Source organism: Pinus tabuliformis, chromosome 4_1 (assembly GCF_031772625.1).
Source record: "Pinus tabuliformis cultivar Carrire ecotype Pingquan chromosome 4_1, CPIR1, whole genome shotgun sequence".
NCBI lineage: Eukaryota > Viridiplantae > Streptophyta > Pinopsida > Pinales > Pinaceae > Pinus > Pinus tabuliformis.
The window spans coordinates 567,183,297-567,196,204 of NC_142303.1; the positions used below are offsets into that span (position 1 = coordinate 567,183,297).

General features: G+C 33.9%; 1 pseudogene; it reads left to right on the forward strand.

Annotated features, from left to right (window-relative positions):
- Positions 1 to 3,397: 3,397 nt before the first annotated feature.
- The window catches only part of LOC149177144 (RNA-binding protein 2-like), a 39,320-nt pseudogene continuing 29,809 nt past the window's right edge, over positions 3,398 to 12,908 (forward strand).

Sequence of the window (12,908 nt, forward strand, 5' to 3'; positions counted from 1 at the left end):
TTTTCACTTTGTAGAAGCCTGATATTGAATCTGATGTATCTCTGTAATTCCTGATCCTCCAATTCTGAAATTGTGACTTGTAGCAGCCTTCTGTGTCCTCTTTCCAATGCCACAAGTCTGACCCAAATTGGATTCTCCAAGGAAGAGTTATACGAAATCTCCCACAGTGACTTGATTATAGACTAGTTCAATAGAGAGAACTTGTACGACGTGCCATGAGTCATTGTTTCGACCTATGGATCTGAAAAATGCATACAAGAAGCTACAATCCGTCCTCTTTCTGTTCCTTCTTACGAAATTTCAATCAGATCCCCAGAGAGAGAGAGTTATGACGATTTCCCCTAGGTCACCTATTTTGAATGTAATTCAGGAGTCTACAAAAGGACCAACTTCCTCAGATCATATCTCCGCAAATATCGTGTGAAAAGCTTTGAAATTCATACCCAAGGTTCAGCGCGATTTCTTGTCAAATGGGTTTTTTTTGCGACTTCTGAAACGTCACAGAAAAAAAAGTTATAGCGAAAATTCCATGATGACCTGTTTGGAGCTAGCGAAACCCTAGAATCTAAATCTCTGATGCCAAATGTTGTGAAACCAACTCAAGAAAAGATAGAAAATATAGATCAACGCCTTAGAATTCAGCCTCTTCGAGGGGGCAACTTCCTTTACATTACATAAATGAACAATTCTTGGATGATTCAAATGACAAAACCTCCTTTATATATAGGAGTCTAAAGAGTTAGAAAATAATCCAACCGACCTAACAATGATAATATAAAGCCACAAAAATAACAATAGAGGGATTCTATGGGGGCACAGTAATAACAATATGGGGGCAATAGGGGCACAACAATATTAATAAGGGGTATAACTACAATAGTAATGGGGTAATCACTAGTATTATAGGGACCCAACACCCTAAATACATGAAATGTGTATACCCAATTACTTGCTCATGTGGGGTTCCTTACATTGGTGAAATTGGTTGATCCACGAACCAAGGAATCAGAGAACATGTAGAATACATTAGACATTTTCTCTCTTGTTCCTTGGCTTTAGCCGAGCATGCGACGAAATCTAAGGACCATGTCTCAATTGTGGATACCCATGTCGTCGCTAGGGTTAATCATTTCCATCATAGGAAGCTAAAAGAAGCCATTGAGATTCAAAAACATGTGATCAATCTCAACAAAGATGATGGTAGGAAATTAAGTAGGAATTTGATCCCTACCCTTTCCTCTTGACTGTTTTCTTTTCTATCATGTATGTTTTTTTTTAATGTATAAAAACTAGTTTTAGTTTATTTTTATTTTTAGTTTTATTAATTTAACTTTATTATTATTTCATCCTTGTTGTTTACTCTATTTAGAATCAATTATCTTACATTATCTCGTTGAAATTAATTAACAGTTTAACTATTAAAACATAAATACTATTTAGTTTATAACGCTGAATATGAATAGAAATAGTAAATAAATAAATATTATCCCATTAATTTATTATTATATTATATTATAATCCTATTTTAATTCAGTTTATTGACTATGTAAATAAATATTTAATTCATTAATTAATTTTATATCACACTAACTAATTCTTAACAACCTTTTCCTAATGGCTAGTTTATAACGGTTATTTCAGAACTGGCAATTCTGGACAAGGATGCTTCTCTCCTATTTAAAAAAATTTAAAAAATTGTGAAGATTGATTTTTTAACCTTTGTCGTGAGGATGAACCACATTAGTTGGATTAAAACATCGACCAAATCTCAAGAATGTGATTAATCCAAAAGACAATAAAGTTAACAAAAGATAAAAAGGAATAATATATGAAACTTAAATTAAGAGAAATATTAGATTAAGTAAAACTTAAAATAAAGAAATAAAAGTTGAATGATCACACATGAAATGTGTGTATGTGGTCTCCTTTCCATTTTTTGGTCTATTTAATGGCCACCGAGGAGGATGTGATTCATCCATTCCTGTATACATTCTCTTGGGAGAAAAGTGTTGTGAGACAAAGGATTATGTAGAAGTAGTATGTTGATTGACGGCTCAGGGGTGGCCAGTTGTGGAAAGATTATGTGCAACTACGCCTACTATTGGGTGGAGAGTTGTTCCCAAAATATTTGCAAACATCATTCAACTCCAAAAGCAGAAAATATCTTCGATACACGCAAGTCATCTCTACTCGTGTTTTTGAAAAATCTATGTTAAATAGTTGAATAATTGGGTCTCTTGATTACAAATCACATAATTGATCTAATTACTTGTATATTTAAATTGTGGGTTGTTACATATGGTGTCAAGTTCAACTCTATGTGATCTTTAGGTAATAGTTTGAGAAAATTGCTTAATTAAATTCATCAATCATTTTTCTTGCGATGACAGAGAGAAATTTTATGAAAATAAAATTGAGAAATAAATACAATTTTTAATTTTTTTTTCTACAATAATTATTATATAAATTATTAAATAAATATATTTATTTTTACAATAATTATAATGAAAATTATTAAACAAATATCATTGTTTTTACAAAAATTATTATGAAAAATATTAAATAAATATTTTTTTTGTGAAAGTAGATAAACTCTTTTTTTTAATAATTTTTGGATGTATATACATACTCGACAATATAGTAACATGGATACTTTAAATACATTATTATATTGTTTTTATATTTAAAAAAAAAAACATAATTAATAATATATACGCATAAGTTATTAATCTCAAATTATATTTTTTACATAGTGAATTACTTGTCTTTCTCTTTTGATCTAAAATTTTATTTTAATCTTTTTATTTATTTAAATTAAAAAATATTATAAGTTAATTGTTTATATAACTATTATTATAAACTTTGTGATTTTATTATGAAGTAAAAAGTTATTACAAGAAAAAAAGTTATATTTCAAATGGAAAACTAGTTATTAATAACTAAAGGTTATATTTCAAACAAACTAGTTATTAACTAAAAGTATTTTAAATTTTATTATTATTATTTATTTAAATTAAAAGTTATTTTCAATTAGTTATATATAACTCGTGATAAATAATGAAAAGTTATTTTACTGCTCTCTTAAACTTTCTGATTTATTTTTTAAATTTGAAATTATTTCAGAAATAGCTAGAATAAAAGTTAATTATAAATAGTTAAAATTTAAATTCTTAATTATAAATTAATTATAGATAACTAAAGTTATATCTCAAACTCAAAACCAAAACCAACCAATTAAAGCGAAGTTCTAGTTAATTTGTTATCACATACATAATTATTAATAATATAAAAGTTATGTATTTGTAAAAATAGAATAGTGATGATATAATAACATTGTTAGAGAGGATTATTTTATAAGTTATTCAAGATTTCTACTTGGAAAACCTAAGAGGGAATAATGGCGGATGCTTACTCGAGAGATGGCCGCTCACTAGGGTTTCCAGTTCCGGCCAAGCGCACTCGTGGTGATCTCCCGCCAGTAGGGATTTCTGGCGGTCGTGATATTTCTGGTTATTTTCCTGATGCGGCGGGTCGATCATTTCTACGGGAATCCAACGCCCCTGGATCTCTGGATTCTCACGTTCGAAATGGGCTCTCATATTCTGGTGGGGGGTTAACATCTGGTGATATTGGTGGTTTGGGAGGCTCCCTTGGGACAAGGTTGGGAGGCAGTGGAGGTTATGGAGGATTATCAGGTTCGTCCCTTCCTAACTCTGTTTTAATGGGTCAGAGGTCTGGCATTGGAAGTGTTGATCCTAGACTTGGGGGGAAGTTAGGGAGCCTAGGTTTGGGCTATCAAAGGTCAGAGCCGCAGGGATTAAGAGAACCTTTGAGAACGCCTGATGAGCATCTTCCATCTGGCGCGTCAAATACCCTCTTTGTTGAGGGTCTTCCTGCTGGTTGCTCTCACAGGGAAGCTGCACACATTTTCTGTCCATTCATTGGTTTCAAAGATGTTTGACTGGTACAAAAGGAGGCTCGACATCCTGGTGGAGATCCTCTTGTGTTATGTTTTGTTGATTTTTCCGATGCAAGATGTGCTGCAACTGCGTTAGAAGCGTTACAAGAGTTCGCCCGTCAGCAAAACCCTAGCCCCAAGGGATTCATACGGAAGAAATATTACGCTCTGGAAGGCTGCTCATTCCCTTTAGAACCTCTTCTGCCTCCCCAGAGCAGTCGTTACTCTGTATTTCATTGTCAGAATTCTTTCTTCTTCCTGGAGTTGCCTGGATGGAGCATCTGGGAGCTCTTTCGGGCGGAAAGAAATGACAAACTCAATGCCCATTGGACTCCCACCTCCTCTCACAGGCCCCTGCGGCAAGTTCAGGGAAAGGTGGCCCTCCAAAGCACCAGCTTCCTCTCGTCTCAGATTTGCAGAGGAAAGCAGATGTCAGATCACTCTGCCTATTTCCAGATCCAGATTGTGCTCCTTTCTGGCAAAACTCTACTTCAATGGGTATGCTCTTCGGATCTGGTGCAGGACCTCAAGCAAATCCTGGATTCTAGGCTGGGGATTCCCTTTGCAGCCCAACGACTCCTCCATGAAGGTAAACAACTTGAGGATCTTTATCCCCTTTCTTTTTACAGCATTAAGAGAAATGCCTCCATCTTTTTTTCCCTTCGTCTGAGAGGGGGAGCTGTTGGACAGTCATCTTCAGCTGCGACTTTCTCATACAAAGATGTTGTCCATGCTCAGTTGCCCAAAAAATTAGCTCCACCAGCTCAGGCTCCCAAACCTTTTCTGGTGGATAAACTGGAGGAATCCCCCTCCATTGAAATAATTCATCCAATGTTGGATGAATAATTCCAAAATTATGCAGAGCATGGCATCATTTGCAGATTCAATGGGCTATGGCCACGCACAACAGATCTCTACCAATGGATACACTCCAACTAGACCAACAATTGCAAAGTTTTTCTCTGCTCAAAGGGTTTCTTCATTGTAGTGTTTGTTTTCAGTGAGGACTACCAAAAAGCATTAACTGAAGGCCCATGGTTTTGGGGCTCAGCAGGTTTATTCCTCACCCCTTGGTTCCCAGATTTTGATCCCTCTACAGCAACCATCACCAAGCTCCCCATCTGGGTCAGACTTCCTAATCTCCCGGCGCATCTCTGGCACTTTGCTGTATTCGAAGGAATCGGCAATACTCTAGGCCGCTTTCTAGCCACAGACACCTCTAGAGGAGAAAAGGGCATATACACCTTTGCCAGAATCTGTGCAGAAATAGACATGAGCAAAGGTCTTCCTGATCAAATTAATCTCAAAATTGGAGACTTCCATTGGACCCAGACCCTGGATTACGAGAACACAGCCTTTCGCTGCCGAAATTGCCATCTCACAGGGCACCTTCAGAGCTGTTGTCCCTCGATGCCTGCCCAAAAGAAGAAAGCCAATCCTAAGCCGAAATCCAAAAGCTGGAAACCTCATGATCCTCCCCCCATGGATGATTTTGATACCAACTCAGATGAAGAGGAAGAGAATGCGGAAGGAATGGAGGCAAAGCTGGCACAGGATCCACCCTCGCCTGGTCCTGAGGAATCTTCTGTCCCACCAAACTCTCAGAAAAGAACTCTTGAGTCCTCTCCCTCGGATTCAGACAAGGAGACCTCTCCATCAGCCCAGCTCAGTTTGCAAATCATGCCAGCTTAGCAAAGTCATCTTGGATGGGTCAAAGTTGGGAAAAAGAAAGGAAAAAAATGTCGAATAGTGGATTCTACCCACATTGGGTAGAATCCTTTGTTCTGCTCTTGTAACTCTATTCTTCTTGTTACTTCTTGCTTAGCACTGCCCTCTTTTTGTCCTCTCAGGGGCCGAGGTGTCTACCTGAAGTAATTGGCTGTAAATTACTTTTGAAAATAGTTAATACAAAGAGATCTATCAAGCTTACAAAAAAAAAACATTGTTAGAGAGGTTTATATATATGTATATATATATATATGTGCATTAGAAAGAAAAGAGGTGGAAATAGGTGGTTTTTATAAAAGTATTTGGGAGATGACTAGAGAAAAATTTTATTTTTGATTTTAATATATAGTGTAGTGATTTTTATTCTTACTATGGATATATTTTCATGGAAATCATATCAATTATTTAATGTAGAACATGATACCTTGTTTTTAGTTATGTGAATCTTTTTTATATTCAATTACTTATAATTTTATTATTTAAATTATCTTTTAATGAACGAACTAAATATTTTGAGTCCTTGAAAAATAAAATTAGTAAAAGAAAGAAAAAACAATATGAGACATCTATGAAAATCATTAGCCTGCCTCCAAGGCTCTCTCCCTCTTCCCTTCATTTGACTCAATCACAAGGACGGGATAAAGATAAAGCATAATAATTCAATGTCAGGGGTTTAGTAGCTTTTGAAGGAAATCCAAATCATGTGAGAAACAAAATTTTCTTGCTATACTAAATAAATAAATAAATACTAAAAAAAAAGTGTAAATAAGGATTGGGATAATAAAGATTTGTGCCGAAAATTTTGTTTTTTAAGGAGTTTGTTATTTGGAAAGATAAATCTAGTTATATAATAAATAAAAAAATAAAATGAGTTGAGATATTAGAAATGAGTGTTGTGTAGAATATATATTAATATACAATGCAAAAATGAATATAAGTTTTAAAGATTGGGACGAAATTTATAAGTTTAATTATTATTAAAGTACTATGTTGAAATGGGTAATTAAGGTTGAATTTCTTGAGTTAATTTTAAAATATTATCTTAGGATTGATAAGCTATTATTTTATTTTATTATGTATTAGAAGTACGTTGTAATATTCCATTGTATGAAGGTTTATAAAATTATTATCTAAATTAATTATGAGTGTGGTATTTGATTTAATAAGAACTTTCAGTGTAAATTAATAATTGATAAAGAATTTATTTGAACTTTAAAGAAAAGAGAAGATGAAATAAAAGAAGAAAAGATGCAAGGATTGAGATCATATTTGATTATTTACATTGGATGAGAAGTGAGTAAATAAAAACCTAGTGATAATGATTTGGATTAGTAGGTTAACTAAGATGGCGTGATTGAAATTTTGGATTGATGGTGAATATTGGTAGTTTTTTTGTTGTCTTTTCTCCAAGGATGTAGCCTCTTGAAGAAGGAAATAATTGTAATGAAATCCTAACTATGAACATTAGGAAGAGGTCATCCAATATGAAGTAACATTCAAGACTAATAATATGCTAAAATTGCCTAGTTACATCTGCAAACTAGGCGTGGAAAATCATATGCGAGTGAATTAAGCTGGATTATGTACAAATTGAGTGTTTTAAAATTAATGTAAGTCATATGTGTCTTAAAGAGGTTGTATTAAAAAATAACTATAGGAATTTCATTGTCACTAAGATCTTTATGTTTTCACTTGTTAAGACACACACGCTTTAGAGTGATGCATTATGGAAACTTAACGAAATATTGGAAGGTTGAAGTGTTTTAAGTTTTTTATATCCCAATGAGATGAGGGCAAATCCACAAAAAAAAATAATCAAACTTATGTATGATGAAACTATGGGGCATGATTACTATGACAAGCTAATAGGAATGATGTAATTTGGAAGTGAGAATTTAGTGATATAAATGAAAGGAGGTAATGCTTATCAATTATCATGTTTTCTTCTCAAATGGAAAATATTAGTACAATATGCAATCCATAAAGAATTGGGAGTTTCATGTGGAAAGTATTTAAAGTGGGTGTAGACTATATTTAAAGTGAATATAGAATAAAATTCAATATGGTATGACTTTGTTTCAAGGATATTTCCTCTTAAAAAGGGGAAATAAAATGATACAACATTAAAATAATAGTGCTAACAACTAGCATTGTGGAAAAATAAGTATAAGGAGACAAGGGTATTAAAAATTATTAAAATAAGAAAAAGGGAGGGGTTCTAAGATAGCTCCTTAATCTAAATGGTATATGAAGTTATATAAGAAGGAATAACACCAGAGGAGCTTAGAAATTTATTATTAATGATAATGAATGGTAGTCGTGGTGACCATGATCAACTTGGAATAATGAGACAAATAGAGAATAGTATTGAATACATACTTAAGGGAATGAGTGGAAGTTTCACAAACAAGCACAAGGAATCAAAAAGAAGTAATAAACTATCCTAGAATATGATGGAAGATTTTGTAGTAGACATTGATAACAGTTAATGAAGTTTAATGATCATGATAATGATGAATTTCATTAGAGTTGTAGGAATTATGGTAAACTATGATTACATAACCATGAATGTCTACAGGACGGGAATAAAGAAGCTAAAAATAGAAATTGGGAAGATTTTGTGAGTAGAAACTCAGAAAATGACTTAGGATTAAGGTATTGCTTTCATGGTAAGTCCAACATTAGTAATATTTGAGCATGGTGGTAAAGTGAATAACAACAATATGAAATTTTAAAATTGGAGAAGCTAATTAAATTTCATACAATTCTTAAGGTGCATAACATTAAAGTGTGAAGGGAGCTGTGAAAATGTAATAATGTCTAAGGCTAAATTATTGGGTCTATCTCTAGAAAGTTCTGTTAAGAATATTGATGAGTAGATTGAAAAATATGATTGGTAAGAGTCATAGTGATGACCTAGAAAATTTGAAAGTGTCAAGATTGGAATTTGTGAATACTTGTAATTGGTGAGAAATGACAAGTGATAAACTAGAGAAACGTTTCAAGGATAACAATTGTTTAAATTTTGGAAAAAGGAAATAAACTATGTACACTAATGAGAAAATATTGAGTATTAAGAAAGGTCAAGCGGTATCAAGATGGGAACTCGATGAAATTAGTAAATATTTTGTCGATGTACAATAACAATTACGTGTGTGATGGATAAATCACCAAGGGACAACAAGGCTTCATGAAGGTGGATTAAACATGGCATAAGACTTAAATAATGATAACCTAGTGTATCTATTCCATTTGGATAAGAAAAATATGTATAATGATCATGGGATTTTAATTGATATTGATAATTTAGAGAACGATTGTACATCGGTAATATCTTAACAATGAATTCCACTAAAAATTCCTTGGGGAAGGAATTCTACATGACAAGAGGTTAGGTCTCAAGATGATGATGCTAATTTGAAACTTAAAGATTTACTTAAATCAGTATACCTATGGTGTAAATGGTCAACTTCCTAGTTCACAACAGTGGGAATGATTATTGAAAAGTAATCGGTATCTTGATGAAAATATGACACTAATAGTATTGGTGAGATAGCCTATAGCCTAAAGGGATTTTGAATAATCTTATTTCCTAGTTGGTATTCATTGTTTATACAAGCAAATGAAATTGATTTTATGAGCTATGATCAGAATGTGTATAGTGTATTATTGTTTTATATCTCATAAGTATCGAGATGATTCTCATATTAATGATGTTTCATGAGGTGATGGTATGTGGTAAATGGTATACTTATGATGAGAGGTTAATGATGCATATGTGGTGCTTTTATATATATATTTTTATGATAATGATGTTGTATGTTTATGATGAATATGATATTCATAGTGATTATGATGTTATGATATGAGGTATATTGACATGTGCACTTATTATGTGATGATATGTCTTTGATGTTGATATGTTGATTTTATAACTTAGGAGGATATTATGATGTGAAGTATGTGGTAATTGTATGTATATTTATGATATGTAGGATTGTGTGATAACAAAGTTGTTATGTTCTCATAATGAAATGCAAGAGTTGGCATGGGAGTTATCTTCTATCATTTTATAGTTATAAGTAATGCATTGGATGTATGTTGAGATGTGGTGATTGAAAAAAATCCACAAATGGACCGCGAAGATTGGCTTATTTCATGATCTTGTGGGTGCGCCTACATGTGAGGGAGAATATCTAACACCATATGGGCTAGAGAGAAACTCAATAAACACTATATATGTCAATGGTTCCTTTGTCTTGTATAGCTCTTGATGGAAAACTCATGAGGGGTTGTGGGATCAACTTGAGGAGGCTAAGTGATTGATATTGGGGGCAAAGTGCCTGATATTAAAATGGGATTTTGATGTTTGGCGGGGGTGTAAGGACATTGATGCCTAGGATTATGCTCTTAGTGAGTGTGGAGGGAGTGGGACAACCTTACTAGATGCCCAGTGTCATTCAGTTTGGAACCATATGACTACCTTGGGGTAGCTGAGATCTGAGCTGGATGCGAGCCTTGGAGCCAACCTTGGGCTATGGTACAGACCAATGAGGCTTATGCCTCGTTCCAAAAGTGGAAAAAATGACATAGATTCCTTGATATTTCAGGGGTGTTGTGGAAACTTTCGATGCCTTCTAGTTCTAATAGTTCAACAGATGGTGTAGCACAAATGTGAAGTAATAAATAAATAAAACGTTAAATGATTGAAATTAACTTCGGGATGAATTTCGTTAAAGAGGAGGAGTATGTAATGCTCCCTAATAACAATAAAAATAAATAAAATAAAATATTATTAAAATATAAGTACATAAATAATAAACAATAAAGAAAAGATAATAATAATAGATAAATAGTAAAATAAATAAAGAAAAGATAATAATAAAAAATGAATAATAAATAATAAAGAAAATATAATAATAGTAAATAAATAATGAACAATGAGGAGAATATAATAATAATAAATAAATAAAATAGTAAATAATAACTTGGAGTTCTATATATATATATATATATATATATATATAATAAAAATAAGTAAAGTTAACAAAAAGTAAAAAGGAATAATATAAAAAAGTGTTAAATTAAGAGAAATAGTAACTTAAATAAAACTTAAAATAAAGAAATAAAAGTTGCATGTTCATACATGGAATGTGCGCATGTAGTCCCTTTCGATTTTTTTGTCTATTTAATGGATGATGAGGAGGTTGAGATTCACTGATGGCATGGGTGCAGGCATTAGGGATAACCTTCCAAATCTGGCAGTAATTTCTTCTATGTCAGGGTCAACTTCCCTTTCCCTTTCTATATGTGTATCAGTCATTAAACTAATAGCTTCATCTTTTTTCCCCGAACCCCATAAACCTTGCTAATTGATAGAAATAGGGGCTTTATTCCTATCGGGCAGTAATTCTAAACGAATTACTTTATAACACTATCGACGCTTTAAAGAGGAATAACACTATCGGTGGCTTTATGCTATCGGGCTGTAATTCTAAAAGAATTACTTTAAATACAATTGGCGCTTTATGTTTCCCCTTGCTCTTTTCCGCGATGCGATATCGGCAATCGCTATCGGCGGACTCTATGGTACCAATGCCTCTAGTATGCGATACGAACACCCCGTGGACCCTACGCACCTTATGCTCCCTTCTATATATAGATTTCGGGTCCAGAATATCGGCGGTCCTTATCAGCGAGTTTGTAATCCGACGCCCCTTTATGCTTCGCTCTATAATGTTTCGGATCCGGATGTCCGCATAGTTCCAAAGGCCCTTGTGGACCCGATGACCTTTTATGCATTGATTTATATTACTTCGGCTCCGGGATATCGGAGTGCACACATTCCACAGTTATAAAGGCCCTCTCTGATGTGATATTGGTTTCGGACCCGATAAGGGTAAGAACCAATATTGATAAAGCTTCACGTCCACCCTCTGTTCCGCTTAAGAGAAATATTGTAATTACTCTGTGCAAACGTAGTTCTCCTCTGACTTTATAAAAATGAATTTAAAGAGTCGACAACCGCCACAATGAAAAGAAAACGACCCAAAATGCTTAAATACACAGTAAATGCATCATGTGAGGAACAGTAAGGCAATTCAACACTTTCAATACACAATGAAATAAGCTATGCATACATATTAACAGAAACCATTGATTTAGAAACGCTGAGAGAAAAGTTTTCAATAATAATGCTTCCGGCACCGCTCCTCTCTCTCCCATGTGAGTCTCGGTTGCCTCTTTATTTATAATTAAAGGATAGGTCTTCTCGGACCTTATCTGTTACAAACGTATGCTTTATAGGAATGATTTAAAGCGTAAAAGCTTTATTACAGATTATCCATCTGTGATATAAATAGCATGTTTTATTCTCTATTTTATCCTATCTTGAACTAAAAACATGGAAATTGCAGGCTAAAGGACCCCACTCCCTTGCCTGTAGATTTTTTTGGATTTTTGGAATATGTTGGAAGACTTTTTCCCTCTGAGTCACATGCTCCTGCATCAGACTCCTGAGGACAAAATTCTTCATGGGCTCCTGTCCATGAGCTCGTCTACATATTTGCCTAGCTTCTGTAGGATGTCTTCTGTAACCCAAGTAGCTTCAGCGGTTGGTTGTCCCTTCCATTTTACCAAATACTGGAAGTACTCTCGTCCCCTTGTCTTCTTATGCACTTTCTTGTCCAGAATTCTTTCTGGCTGTAAATTCTTTGCTGTGGGTAACTGTTTTACCCAGTTAATCTCTGGAGTCTCCTAATCCTGTGTTGTATCATCTGCATTTTCATTCTCATACTTATACAAGTTTGAAACATTAAAAATTGGTGATATTCCCACATCAGGTGGTAATTCAATCTCATAAGCATTTGCAGAGAATTTCCTTAGTATTCTGCACGGTCCAATTTTCTTGGATTTTAACTTATTATACTCCCCCTTTGGAAATCTCTCCTTTCTGAGATGTGCTAAAACCAAATCCCCAACTTCAAAGTTCACCTCTCTTCTCCTCATATCTGCTCTGGTTTTGTACTTGATGTTGCTATCCTGCAACTGTTGTTTCACTTATTCATGTATTGCCTGCATTCTTGAAGCAAAGTCTTCACCTTCTGCACTTCTCATTTCTTCTTTTCCCAAATTCCTTAATTCAGATATTCCTATAGAACGCATTCCATAAACAATATGGAATGGGCTTTGTCCTGTGCTCCTGTTCGGTGAGTCGTTATAT